Source organism: Ursus maritimus, unplaced genomic scaffold, assembly GCF_017311325.1.
Source record: "Ursus maritimus isolate PB19 unplaced genomic scaffold, ASM1731132v1 scaffold_20, whole genome shotgun sequence".
In the NCBI taxonomy this organism is placed as follows: domain Eukaryota; kingdom Metazoa; phylum Chordata; class Mammalia; order Carnivora; family Ursidae; genus Ursus; species Ursus maritimus.
In genome coordinates, this window is record NW_024424453.1 from 56,311,788 (window position 1) to 56,326,488 (window position 14,701).

Genomic DNA, 14,701 nt, shown 5'->3' on the forward strand with positions numbered 1-14,701 from the left:
CCTCTTTAATTATGGAGATTGTTTACTTCCCTCCCTCAAGGGAATGGAATCCCACCTTTTCACTGAGTCCCTTTCCTCCTCCATGCTCCACTATCTATTTACCTGCTCCCCTGTTTCTTTTTTCCATAGCACTCATCACCTGTTTGATATTATTATGTTTACTGTCAGTCTCTCCCTAGAATGTAAACTTCACAAGGGCAGAAATTTTTGTCAGTTTTGTCCACTGATATATTTCCGGTGCCTGGAGCAGCCCTAGATCCACAGCAGAGGCTGCAATAACTCTCAGTGGAATGAAAGAAAGCAATGAAGGAACACTTTATAAGAACTCCCGCCTCCTCCGACCCCTCCTGTTACACCCACCTGAGCCCAGAGAGACGCCTTCTGTCCTGCCAAGCCAGAGGAGTGAGGTCTGCTCTTCCACTCCTCTGCCCCTTCTCTGGGTCTTCCAGGTTCAAGACAGGAAGGTGGAAAACTAGGGGACCAGAACCAAGGCTGGTTACTCGATAGGGGCTGTTTGTTGTTCTTTCTAGAACTCCAGTGCTCTGTCATGGCAGCTCACAACCTTACCGACCAGTTCTTATGTGGCTGTCTTTTAGTAAGTCCTGCATGGGTATGTCCAGAATTTCTCTCTCTTCCGCAAATTGGGACAATTTTTTTCTGAGTTTCAATGGGTTTAGACATTAATTACTCATTAGGCTTTTTAAAATTGTAGTCTTCCTATCTTATCATCCCTTGAACTTGAATAGCCATGCCGCCTCCATGTAACTTCATTTTCTGATATTTATATGACCAGAAGGACGGGCTAAGACAAAATTTGAATGAAAATATAAAGAAATACATTTCACATGGAAAATCTCATTTCATCTCCACAATTAACAAATTAAGACTTTGTGGTAAGTATGACCAATTAGTTGTTGGACAACACAAATGGCTGACCTGAATGACTTAAAGACAGGGGACCCTATATCAGTTACCTGTTGCTGCATAACCACTACACACAATTAGGGATTCCCATCTCCTCTGTCCTTTGGGGGATTTCCTTCATATTCTGTGGCTCCCAGGACCTCCCATTTCCAGTTCTGCTGGCCAGAAAGCTAGGGTGCTCTTGGAGTTTCCTACGCTATCTGTTGGTCATAGAGGGCCTGTGGGGCTACTGTAAAGGCAGTGTTGAGGGAAGAGAGGAAAAAATAACAGGGATTCTCCCCATGCTCTTTGCACAAGGGTCCCTTTTCCTACTTCCTGTGTCTAGAGGCACAGGTGTTCTTTCCGTGTCTTAGTTACCCATGTCACTGTACTACAGCAGGGCAGCACTGGGACTGGGACTAGCCTCAGCACAGAGGAGGGAGAAGAAAAAACCATCAAGAGTTTTCAACACTTTCTCCAGCTTACAAAGCCCTTTTTTACCTATTTTATCTAGAGGTTTTAGTAGTAGCCAGTGAGCACACAGGCTGCAGTGGACTTACTGCATCTTGGCGAAAACTGGAATTACCAATCTGATGGACGAAAAAATGTTTCAATTTGCATTTCTCTTATTACAAGTGTGACTGAGACATTTGTATTTCATCTTCTGTGAATTCTCTCTATATTTTGTCCAATTTTCTACTGGATAGAGAAACTTTATATAATGGTAAAAATAGTCCTTTTCTTAGATATGAATGTCAAAACTTTTTCTCAGTTTGCCATGTCTTTTGATTTTACTTCTGCTGTTTTATTTGCTTGTTTTGTGTTTTGTTTTTTAGCAAGTGGACCTTTTCCTTTTCTAACTGGTGAATTTTGCCACACTTTTCTTTTACTGCTTAGTATTTCCAGGTTGTGTTAGATTTAGAAAGACATTTACCTTTCTTAGGTTACTTTGAAAATTTTTCCACGGTTTCTTCTTAATGTTTCATGATTTCACATTTTTCCTTTTAAAAGTTGACCCGTCGGGAATTTGTCTTGATGTAAGTGGAATGGATCTAGCTTTACTTTATGTCGTGATAACTACACATTTGCCCAGTTTTGTTTACTTGGTAATCCATCTTTCCCTTACTGATTTAAATACCATCATTATCATATACTAAATTTCCTTCTGTATTTTTGGACTTTTGCAATATATCATTTTCCTCCTTTAAACTCTCCAGTATAGTGAGAAAAGGCCAACCCACCCTGAGTTTCTGAATCCCTCATTCCCATCATAACTGTCTGGTGTAGTCACCACTGAAGCCTCGCCTTGAGTAAACTGTTCATTCCAGGTGACCACAGGTGACCATTTAGGTAATTTTTCCCACTGTGTGCCCTAGACTCATAGTATCCCGTTTTTCTGGTGACAAGGTCACCATTGTCTTCAAGTGTAGCCAGGTCAGATCCAATCCCAGATTTCCATCTTAAGGGCCTAGTTCCTGCAACCATTTCCAATACCAGCTATGTACAGGCCAGGGCCAGAACCACAGCCACTGCCTGAATATGGAGAATGGACACTTTAACCTGTGTTCCAGGGATTTCAGAGTTGGATCAAGAAGCTGCCACAATCGCTACTGCTTCTTGATACCCAGGAAGCTTGAGAATAGACTAGAACTTGCTGCAAAGAAACCACAACCTTCCTCTCTAGTGGGAAGTTAGGAAGATGGTTTCTTAACTTCCACTATCTGATCTCAAGTCAGGTAATTGTGACTGTGACTGATCTCACAGTTACATCATTTGGAAATAACTATAATTTTCCTGTTTTCTTTTCTTGTTTCTGACATTAAGGAAATGTTTTTGGTGTTTACTCAGCAAGTAGGAGGTTGATTTCGGACTGGAGATAAATATATTTTTTTATTAAGTAAGAATCCATGAATTCTTAGTTTATTGAAAGTTTTTTATTTCAAGGATGAATGCTGAATTTTTTAAATATGCCTTTTCATCATCCATGGAGAGATTCATGTGATTTTTTTTCTTAATAATAATGAATTTTATTAATAGGTTTCCTTATTTAGCTTTTATTCTGAAAGAAATAGAGAGCAATTGAGGAATTCTGAGCAGATGAGTGACATTATCTGCCTCACAGCTGAACAGAATCACTCAGATTTCTGTGTTGAGAACACACAGAAGAGGCACAAAGATGGAAGCGGACTATTGCAGTAATTGAGACAAGAGATGGATTACACCGGAGTAATAGCAGTACAGTGATGAGAAGCATGTAGATTCTAGAAATATCCAGAAGGTAAAGTTCTCAGGAATTACAGATGTTGGATGTAAAATACAAGAGAAAAAAGTCAGGTGACAGCACTGTCATTAACTGAGGTAGGGAAGACTGGGAAGACTGGTTTTGGAGGAGAGCCAGGACCCCTGTGTTGGACACACTGCTTAAAATGCCTTTTGGGAATCAGAGTTGGAATACAGGCCCCTCGCAGTCAGGAGAGAAGGCACAGTGGAGGGATGAATTTGCAGATTGTCAACACAGAGCTGGTGTTTAAAGCTGCAGGCCTGCATGGGTTCACCAGAGGCACAGGACCATTAGGGAAGAGGACCAAGGACTGAGCCCTGGTTCTTAGCTCCAACAGTGAGAGGTCAAAACAAGAAGAAAAAACAGCAGAGGAGCTTTGCAAGGACTGGCCAGTGAGATGGGAGGTAAGTCAACAGAGTAGGAGAAGGGGTGTCTCAGAAGCAAGTGAAGAACATGAATGAAGAAGGAGCTGTGCCACATTTTGAGGGCAGGTCAAGTAAGATGAGAGCTGGGAACGTGAAGTAATATGACAGCACTAAGACGAACATATTTGGCCTAACAATTACGGTAAATATGCCTAAATCACTTGTGAATGAACAAAATATTCAAATTGGATGGATGAAACTCAGCTCTATACTCTATGTAACAGACAACTTAATTGATTTTTAAAGTTTTAAAATAAAAGGATGGTCAAAGGCATGCCAGGCAAATATAAACACAAATAAAGCCAAGATGGTTGGATTCAGAGCAAAAAGCATTTAATAAGACAAAGAAAGGGAATTTTGAATGCTTATATGTAGAATTCACAGTGAGATAACATACTTATGAATATCTGTTGAATATAAACACCTATTGGCTAGAGTAGATGAAATATCGTATAAATATTTTTAATGTCCTGGGGAAAGTGTTGTTTTATTTCCACCATGTTTTTATTGGAAACCTATAATATAGAGTAATGACAATTTGACATCTGCCAAATAAGCAAGGACATAATTTGGCTCCCAGTGTTATTTCAATTTCCTGTCTTAGCAGGGAACAGGCTAAATGGCTAATGGGTCCTTTCTGTGTCTTTTCTGTATCTAATACATTCCTGGAATAAAGCCATTGATATAATAGAATTCCTCTATGAAATTGCTCACCTGAAGAGAACTGCTCATCCTAAATATTAGATTTTGATTGAGATGGGTATCTTCAACTATCAAAATCTGTATCATTAGTGTCAAGAATTCCAAAGGGTATGACATTTTACCATACTTGTGAGCTAAGAAGTTAACCTGTCACAGTTTCGTTGAAGCTAACAGAAGACAAGAGACTCCTGGGTCAGAGACAGAGGACTTGATTATTCATTGCATAGGCAGCAGTGTGAGCTCTGTGCTTTTGTGAGTTCCCTTTGGCCCCCAAGTCCCATGGGGGCAATGTGGAGCAGCCCAGGTGGATTCTGCACACTCACTGGGTTTGCATCATAGCTCAGGAACTCTGAATTTAGGGAACTGGTCTTTTAAAGGGGTTGTTAGCAAGACTTCTCGACCTTTACCTCTTAGGGAAGCATTATCTTTATAATCCTAAATGGAAAACAAATCTGCCCTCTACTCCACACAGAGACACCAGCTTTAGCTTCAAGGCTATTTTCTATACAAACATCTTTCAAAAGATAATTTGGAACAAAGGTTTTCAGTGCTTTAACTCAGAAGATGTGCAGATATGCAAAAGATCCATGTAGAATTACTTCCCAACAATTAGGAATAGTCTTGCTACCAACACAACTCATGGGTTTCCCAACAGAAGTACAGTTCACACTTGAGCAACACAAAGGATAGGAGCATGCAGTCAAAAATCTGTGTATAACTTTTGACTCCCCCAAAACTTAGCTATTGAACAGAAGCCTTACTGATAACATAAACAGTCGATTAACACATGGATTATATACTGTATTTTTACAATAAAGTAAGCTAGAGAAAAGAAAATGTTAAGAAAATCATGAAAAAGAGAAAATACATTTACAATACTGTACTGTAAAAAATCCACGTATAAGTGGAGCTTCACAGTTCACACTTGTGTTGTTCAAGGTCAATTGTATATCCCACAGCCTGCACAGGTAGCAGAACTTCAGAGTTAACAAGGCTTTGTAAGAGGACAAAAGATTACTGGATTTCCTTTTCCCATGTCTGTGAATTTTTAAAAAGTTAAGTAACACAGTACAAAAGTAAAAATTATAGGAGAGTAGGCAGAGAAAAGTAGGTCTCTCTCCCTATCCCCTACCACTCAGTTTCTCTCCCCAGAGGAAACCAGCTTATTTTGAATTTCCTAGAGATTTTATATCTACCTGTGTTCCTTCCTTCCTTCCTTACCCCGCCCCCCCACACCCACACATAAGAGTTGGGTTATATGTATGTATACTCATGCTCCTCTATCTCGAATTCTTGTCCACTCCTCCACACATTTCCACCCACCAGAAACAAAATTAAGGCAGATGAAGAAATCTAGAACCAAAAACAATGTGGTTTCATCCAGTAACTTTCAAAATTCCTGCATTGCTTTATTCATGCACTCCCCACTGGTGACCAGTCCCTGAGCTCACACATGTGTAGGGGAGCAAGGCATCTACACACCTAATTATAAGACAAAGAATAATGGGAGTAGGAGGAATAAATGTACTATAGGAGAACCCACATGTAACAACTCCCACATCACGTAGGACAACTTGTTGCTGGCATCTACTTCCCTCCTTCACAGTAAACAAAACTTTGGGAGCCTAGCTTGAGCCTCTGAGGCCTCATGTCTAATTGGTTGCTCTGCAGTTATGTCAAATGTTGGTGATTTCCACCCTGGAGGGCCCTGAGCGTCACTTCAAGTGCTTTCATGTATCCTGGACAGAGATAATCCCTCCATCTGACTTCTTCCAATATACCCTACAGATATTACTCGGCTATTTAAGTGTTGTCCAGTAAACCTAAGTGCATAGATGAAAATGAATTGTGATTTTTATAAATATAACCCTTCAATCTATATGATTAAATAGAAAATGGCAATGTTTTAATAGTCTGACTTGATCTGACATTATAGTTTTGGTTTATTTTGTTCCTACAATTTGGTAAGCTCCAACAGCTTCTCTTTGAGTAGTCCAGTGTGTAAGAGAGAAGTATTTTTATATAGCGAATCCTTAACAAATAGATTTAAAAAAAAACATAAGCAAGAAACTGCATTGTCCTAGTGTATGTGTCCCCAGAACCAGGCCCTGAGACAAGTACTTGAGGGCAAGCAGTTCATTTGGGAGGAGAGCCAGGGGACACGGGTAGGGGAAAATAAAAGAGACTGGGAGTGAAGGTATCTCATCACACAGGTCACTCCTGAAGGTGGCTGGGGCCGAGCCCCACTGGGCAATTCCAGGGCCAGTGGAAAACACACCTCACACAGTTTCCTGTCCAAGGACTGCTAGCCGGAAAGCCTAGTTCTTTAACACTTTTGGCCACCATCTCTGTGGGACGCCAGTGCTCCTGCCATCAGAGGCGCCCTTAGGCGATGAGATGCAGATGCTGGCCAACAGAAGTCAGGTCCTGGGGGGTATGGCTGGGCTCTGCCTGTGTCTACTACATGGGTCATTGTAGGACCAAGGGAGGCCATTGGCTCATATTACACATTCACATATGCCCCCAAATTTGAGCTAAAACATCCCTAAGGGTACAGAAGTAGTTATAGAGATATACACACAGGATTGAAAGATATCTATTAATTTTCTTTTTTATTTAAATTCAATTAATTAACATATAATGTATTATTTGTTTCAGGGGTACAGGTCTGTGATTTGTCCGTCTTGTATAATACCCAGTGCTCATTACAACACATGCCCTCCCCAATGTCCATCACCCAGTTACCCTATCCCTCCACCCCCTCCCTTCCAGCAACCCTCAGTTTGTTTCCTAAGATTAAGTCTCTTATGGTTGTCTCCCTCTCTGGTTTCATCTCGTTTCATTTTTTCCTCTCTTCCCCTATGATCCTCTGCCTTGTTTCTTAAATTCCACATATATATACAATGGGATATTACGCAGCCATCAAAAAAATGAAATCTTGCCATTTGCAACAACGTGGATGGAACTAGAGGGTATTATGTTAAGCGAAATAAGTCAATCAGAGAAAGACAATTATCATATGACCTCACTGATATTAAGTAACTTTCAATTCATGTCCCAGTAACAGACCATAGTATTAATGGTTATATATAATGAATTTAGTGTTTTTTGTAAATCCTTTCTTTACCTTGTAATTAGTATAATTATACTGCCTTGTATTTTTGTTTTAAAGACATATTTTGTTAAATATGGATATTTCAAGTGTTTACTTAATGATTAAAAATTTGTTAGCACCCTGCTTTAACATTTCTTTATTTTTAATGTACTGCAAGCCTCAAAAACTGAAAACAACGAGGCCTCTGTCACCATCGGAAAGACTCCGGTTAAACACAATAGAATTGTGGAGAAATTAAGGGCAAAATTAAGAAGAAAAAGGAAGGACCCAAGGGACAAAATATCAGGGAACTTTGCTCTCACCTAATTGATTAAGGGGTGACAAGCTGTGAGCACTGTACCTGTGCTGAGCAGTTTCCTCGTGGACTTCCAGGCACCACTGGCTCAGACATGGAGAACAACTCTCAGAAACTCTGCTTTGCAGGCCTAATCTGACAGTTCCAACTGATCCATGGCCCTCATTCACATCTTGCTTTTTATTTCTCACCTCAAAGAAAACAAATGAGGAGCAAAAAAAAAAAGTAACCATTGTTGGATGATAAATCAGAAAGTTGCCATTTGCCTCCCAGAGAAAGTGGGACTTAGTACATGCTCTCAATACAATATAAAAATATGGGCAGCAATGAATGAATGATCATGAAATCCCCAAAGTGGAATCAATCAGGTTTTTCTGGAAACCTCAAGAAGTATCAAGAAATGTGTGTTATATTTATCTTCATGCTTTTTTTTTTCAAATACAAGCTGATTAAAATGAGGTATCTTATTTTTCTAATTACAGTTTAAAAATTATTAATGTTGTCTTTGAGAACCCAAGCTCTAAATTATTACTGGAAAAAAATGTGCCTTCTCCAATATCAAATGTTTCAATAATCATTGACTAGACCATTAACTCATTTATGGATAACTCATTTATAAGGATAACCTTCTAATTAGCACTATAATTGAGATGAATAATTGAGAGATAAATATGTTTTATCACAAGCAAGTAGCAGATGGTATTTGCTGAAATTATGCAATTTGTTTTAATTTTCTTTGATCAAAACTTGCAAAAAATTAAGAAGAGAAGTTTTTTCAAGATACAGTTATAGAGGGCGCCTTGGGTGGCTCAGTTGGTTAGTGTCTGTCTTCTGCTCAGGTCATGATCTCAGGGTCCTGGGATCAAGCCCTGTGTCAGGCTCCCTGCTCAGCAGGGAGTTTGCTTCTCCTTCTCCCTCTGCCCCTCCCTCCCCCAGCTCGTGCTCTCTCACTCTCGTGTGCTCTCTCTCAAATAAGATATCCCTATCAGATCTCCCTTTAAAGCGTTTTTATTTTCATGGGATTTTTAACTGTCAAAATCAAAACAAATGCATGTAATATTGGACATCCAGTCTGTTCAATGGGCTATGGATGGAATACAATGACAAATCTTTTCTCATACCTTAGAATTTCTGAAAAATGAAATGCTTATTAAAATTGAATTATGTATTTCAAGGATAAAAATACTTAGCTCACAGGTATCCAGAGAGCAGGTGCTTGGCACATAGTATGAAACAGTGGTCCTGACTCCCAGGGGGCACTGGGCAGGAGTTGTACAACCTCTGCAGGGTGAGACAGTGTTCTTCACGGGTGCACGCATGCGTGTCTGTGTACGTGTGTGTACAGCTGCACAATGGCACCGTCAAGTGGAGGGGTAAGAAAGGTAACTCTCAACAACTATTTTAGGCACCTACCTGTAGTACCTATTGCTGCTTTAACAAATTACTCCGATGCGTAGCAACTTAAAACAACAAAATATTTATTATCTAACACAGTTTCTGAGAGTCAGGAATGCAGGAGTGGCTTAGCTGGGTGCTTCTGGCTCAGGATCTGTCCTGAGGTTGCAGTCAAGGTGTCAGCTGGGGCTGCAGTCATAGGGCTACAGGATCTGCCTCCAAGGTGGCTCTCTTTTGTGGCCGCGGGCAGGGTACACCTCAGTTCCTCACACATGGACCTCTTCATAAGACTCCTTGTATGTGCTGGTGACATGGCAGCTGGCTTCTGCAAGAGGACAAGATCAGGGAGAATAATCAGGAAGTTCTAACACCTTTTAATCACTTAATACCCACAGTCACACCATCATTTCTGCACCCTTCTATTTATTAGAAGTTAGTCACTAAGTCCAATCCATAGTCAAGGGGAGGGAAATTAGTTCCGTCTTTTGAATGGCAGTGGAGAGGGTGGTTAAAGAGCTTGACCTTCTTTTTTTTTTTTTTTTAAGTAGGTCCACACCAGCAGGGAGTCCAATGCAGGGCTCGACCTATGACCCTAAGATCAAGACTCAGCCAAGATCAACTGTCTGACACCCAACCAGCTGAGACACCTAGGTGCCCCAAAGAGCATGACATTTTAAATCAGTGCAGTGAAGCGAGCCCAAGGATCAGATGATTCATCCAGCTTACCCTCACATACCAGAGCTCTCACATCTACATCTTTCTTTCTAGGCGGTTGTAGAGCATTCCTAGTGCTAATGTTGAATACAAAGATCCTAATGCCACGCAGCTAAAATAAGTTGAGGAATCAGCTTGTGGTGGAAATATAGATGACTCTGTTTTTTCCTGAAAGTACATTCTAACACATCAGAGCATTGTCAACTATGAGCCTGTTTGGATGGCAGCCTAGGTCATTCTGAGAACTCCTCCAGCATTATTCTGTCATATCCACACAGCCAGTTGAATTCAGAGGAGTATCCTCAGCCGAAGCAAGCCGAGTCCTGAGTTGGGACCACAAAAGTATATGTTCTGTGGCAAGGAGAGAACACTGAGGGGGGCTGAAAATGATGCTTTTGACCAGTCACTCCAAAAGGGACCACTTTACAATGATTTGCTTGAAGAAGGGATACTTTAACATATCAGTCACTAGACACATTTATATTCAATAGGTTTACATTCCACGGTACCTTTTAGTATTGGTTGTGTGTTTTGAGGAGATGGAGAAAAATGGTTGAAAAATGTACCCTCAGCTAATTCTGTGGAAAGACTTTACCCGAAACTTCTCCACTCAACCTACTCCATTCTGATGCTGTTTCCAAGCCAGCACAAGCATGATAAAGAGAAGGCACCTGATCAATGCTGGCTGGACTGAAAAAAACAACCAGCTAGTGGGGAAAGCATCACCCTGGGCCATGGAAAACTTGCCATCCCTGCCTGGCACCAGTTATTCTTTCTTCTCCTGATCAGTCTGCACCCTCTCCCACCAGGCCTCCACACAGGAGTTTATGCAGAGTCGGTGACTATCCCTGGCAGCAAGAAAATTCTGGAGGTCTGCTCCTCACCACACTGCAGCAAAGTAGACCACACACACAAACAAAATGGTGACCTCTTTTACCTGCAGAGTTCTACCAAACAGAACTCTTTTCAAACAGACTTTTCCCTTGCCACATTGCATCGATAATTAATGTTCGTAATAACGACCTTGCAGGTCTGTCAGATTCTGAGGAACCTAATGAATAATTAAGAGAATGAAATGATTTTCAATAGGACTTCATGCTTACTGCATTTCATATTCTGATACTTTTGATAGATGGTCACGGTTGATTGTCTAATTCCTCAAACACGTGAGGAAGCAGAGGATTTACTGTGTGTCAGTGACTGCTGTGATGAGTTATTTGGGAGCATATTACCCAGTGCTGCTCAGCTCTAGCATAACCACGCAGGCTGCCATATAAGCTGCAGCCACGGAGCTGTTGCATTGGAATCACTCAGAACCCATGTTTTCCTTCTAGATTAAAAAAAATTATAGGGGTGCCTGGGTGGCTCAGTCGGTTAAGCATCTCTGAATGAGGTCATGGATCTCTGAATGAGCCCTGCATCAGGCTCCCTGCTCTGTGGGGAGTCTGCTTCTCCCTCTCCCTCTGCTCCTCCCCCTGCTCCGCATGCTCTCTCTCTCTAATAAATAAATAAAATCTTTCAAAAAATTATTGTTGGAATTAAGAATAATTATCCATATAATCATACCCCAAAATACTGTGGGGAACCACCTATTGCCTTTATCCATTTTTAATATTTTTAAAGAATTTGATAGAGGATTAATAAAAAATATTAGCTGGAAAAGATTAAACTACTCCAGGTGGCAACTCATATCCCAGTGAAGCCTCCTTCTTCTCTCTCTCTCTCTCTCTCTTGCTGCTCCTGTTATTTGCAGATACATTGCCCTACTTAGAGAAAATTCAAAATCACAAAAATTTACACTGGAAAAAAATATAAAGTCCAACCCTCATATTTGCAGTTGAAAAACAAACATCCCAAAGGTAATATGACTTCCCTCCAAGCTACATAGCAAGTTAATCATAGAGCCCCAGAAGAACACACATTTCCCAATTCCTGAAGAAAGATCAAAACCACAGCAAAGCCAGTAACTGCTAATGCAAACTCTCAGCTATCATAACCAAAGAAACCAAAAAAGCACAAGGAAATGGTATATCAAGAAGCACTTTGACCACTAAAATTGAAGTCCCATGTGTTCTATTTTAAATGTCTCACATTGAAAGGATTTAAGTAGCTTTAAGCAGAAAATTAAGGCTCACATGGCATTCCTCATCTTTAAGGTCTCTGAGGCTCAGAGACATGCAATTTAGTAATTTACATCTTTTCAGACTTTGGTTCATCTTCAGAATGGAGGCCATGTCCACAAGAAAGCGTGGGCAGCTGGAGCTAATTCTTGAGAGTGAAGTCAAGTGCGGGAAAGGGGATTATTTGGTGCAATAATTAGATCCTTACCACACAAACACACGCCTACCCCCAGGTAGGTTCATACCATTTTATTCCTAAATATTTCAACATGCATCTCCTAAGAATAAGGACATTCTCCTTATTGGTGAGAAATGATATTTAGAAACCAAGATCTGGGGGCAAGGGTGTTCACTGACACTAGGTTATCATTGCTTCTTGGCCCTCTCAGCACACAGATATAGGAAAGACACACTTTTAAAGATGAGTTCATAGGGATATATACCAATTCAAATTTAACCTTACACTGTTTTAACTTCTTTAATCTAATATTTGCTTTGCATCTCTTTTTTCTTACACCGAAAATCTTGGTTTGTATAATACTTATTTTCTCCTGTATTTTAATTTTTTAAATATGTAAAACACTTACCTGATCCTAAAGTAAAAACTATATGAAAAGGTAACCAAATTCACTGAAGTTTCACTTCCAACCTTCTCCTTCCCTCCATTTCTACACCTCCTATAGGTAACTAATTCTATTACTTCTTTTTGAAAATATAAACAAATATGTAAATATATTCTTATTCCTCATTTTATTCTTTTTATTTTATTTTATTAAATTTAAATTCCATTAATTAACATGTAGTGTATTATTAGTTTGAGAGGTAGAGTTCAGCGATTCATCAGTTGTATATAATACCCATTGCTCATTACATCACATGCCCTCCTTAATGCCCATCACCCCATTACCCCATCCCCCCACCCACTTCCCCTCCAGCAACCCTGTTTGTTTCCTATGGTTAAGAGTCTCTTAACAGTTTTTTTCCCTTTCTGATTAAGTCTTGTTTCATTTCCCCCCTTCCTCTATACTCCTCTGTTTTGTTTCTTAAATTCCACATATGAGTGAGATCATTTGATAATTGTCTTTCTCTGATTGACTTATTCTGCTTAGCATAATACCCTCTAGTTCCATCCATGTCATTGCAAATGGCAAGATATCATTCTTTTTGATGGCTATGTAATAGCCCATTTTGTGGCTTTTTTATCCATTCATCTGTCAATGGACATCTGGGCTCTTTCCATAGTTTGGCTATTGTGGACATTGCTGCTATAAACACTAAGTGTAGGTATCCCTTCACATCACTGCATTTGTATCTTTGGCGTATACACCTGGTAATGCACTTGCTGGGTCATAGGGTAGCTCCATTTTTAACTTTTTGAGGAACCTCCATACTGTTTTCCAGAGTAGACGTACCAGCCTGCATTCTGACCAGCAGTGTAAGAGGGTTCCCCTTTCTCTGCATTCTCACCAACATTTATTGTTTCCTGACTTATTAATATTAGCCATTCTGACTGGTGTAAGGGGGTAACTCACTGTGGTTTTAATCTGTATTTCCCTGATGCTGAGGTAGTTGAGCATTTTTTTATGCATCTATTGGCCATTTGTATGTCTTCTTTGGAGAAATATCTGTTCATGTCTTCTATCCATTTCTTGACTGGATTATTTGTTCTTTGAGTGTTGAGTTTGATAAGTTATTTATAGATTTTGGATACTAACCCTTTATCCAATAAAATATTTTTGAAAATCTTCTCCCATTCTGTAGGGTGTCTTTTGGTTTTGTTGACTGTTTCCTTTGCTGTGCAAAAGGTTTTTATCTTGATGAAGTTCCAATAGTTCATTTTTGCCTTTGTTTCCCTTGCCTTTGGAGACGTGTCTAACAAGAAGTTGCTGCGGCCCAGGTTGAAGAGGTTGCTGCTTGTGTTCTCCTCCAGGATTTTGATGGATTCCTGTCTCACATTTATGTCTTTCATCCATATTGGGTCTATTTTTGTGCATGGTGTCGAAGAAATGGTCCAGTTTCATTCTTCTGCATGTGGCTGTCCAATTTTCCCAACACTGTTTGTTGAAGAGACTATTTTTTTCCATTGGATATTCTTGCCTGATTTGTCGAAGATTAGTTGACCACAGAGTTGGGGGTCCATTTCTGAGTTCTCTATTCTCTTCCATTGATCTATGTGTCCATTTTTGTGCCAGTACCATGCTGTCTGTTGATTAAAGCTTTGTAACATGGCTTGAAGCCCAGAATTGTGATGATACCAGCTTTGGTTTTCTTTTTCAACATTCTTTTGACTATTTGGGGTCTTTTCTGGTTCCATACAAATTTTAGGCTTATTTGTTCCAGCTCTGTGGAAAAAGTGCATGATATTTTGATAGGGATTGCATTGAATGTATAGATTGCTCTGGGAAGCATAGACATTTTAACAATATTTGTTCTTCCAGTCCATGAACATGGAATGTTTTTCCATTTCTTTGTGTCTTCTGCAATTTCTTTTATGAGTTTTCCATAGTTTTCAGAGTACATATCCTTTGCCTCTTCGCTTAGGTTTATTCCTAGGAATCTTATGGTTTTGGGTGCAATTGTAAACGGGATCGACTTCTTGATTTCCCTTTCTTCTGTCTCATTCTCAGTGTATAGAAATGCAACTGACTTCTGTGCATTGATTTTGTATCCTGCCACTTTGCTGAATTCTTGTATGAGTTCTAGCAATTTTGGGTGGAATCTTCTGGGTTTTCCACATGGAGTATCATGTCA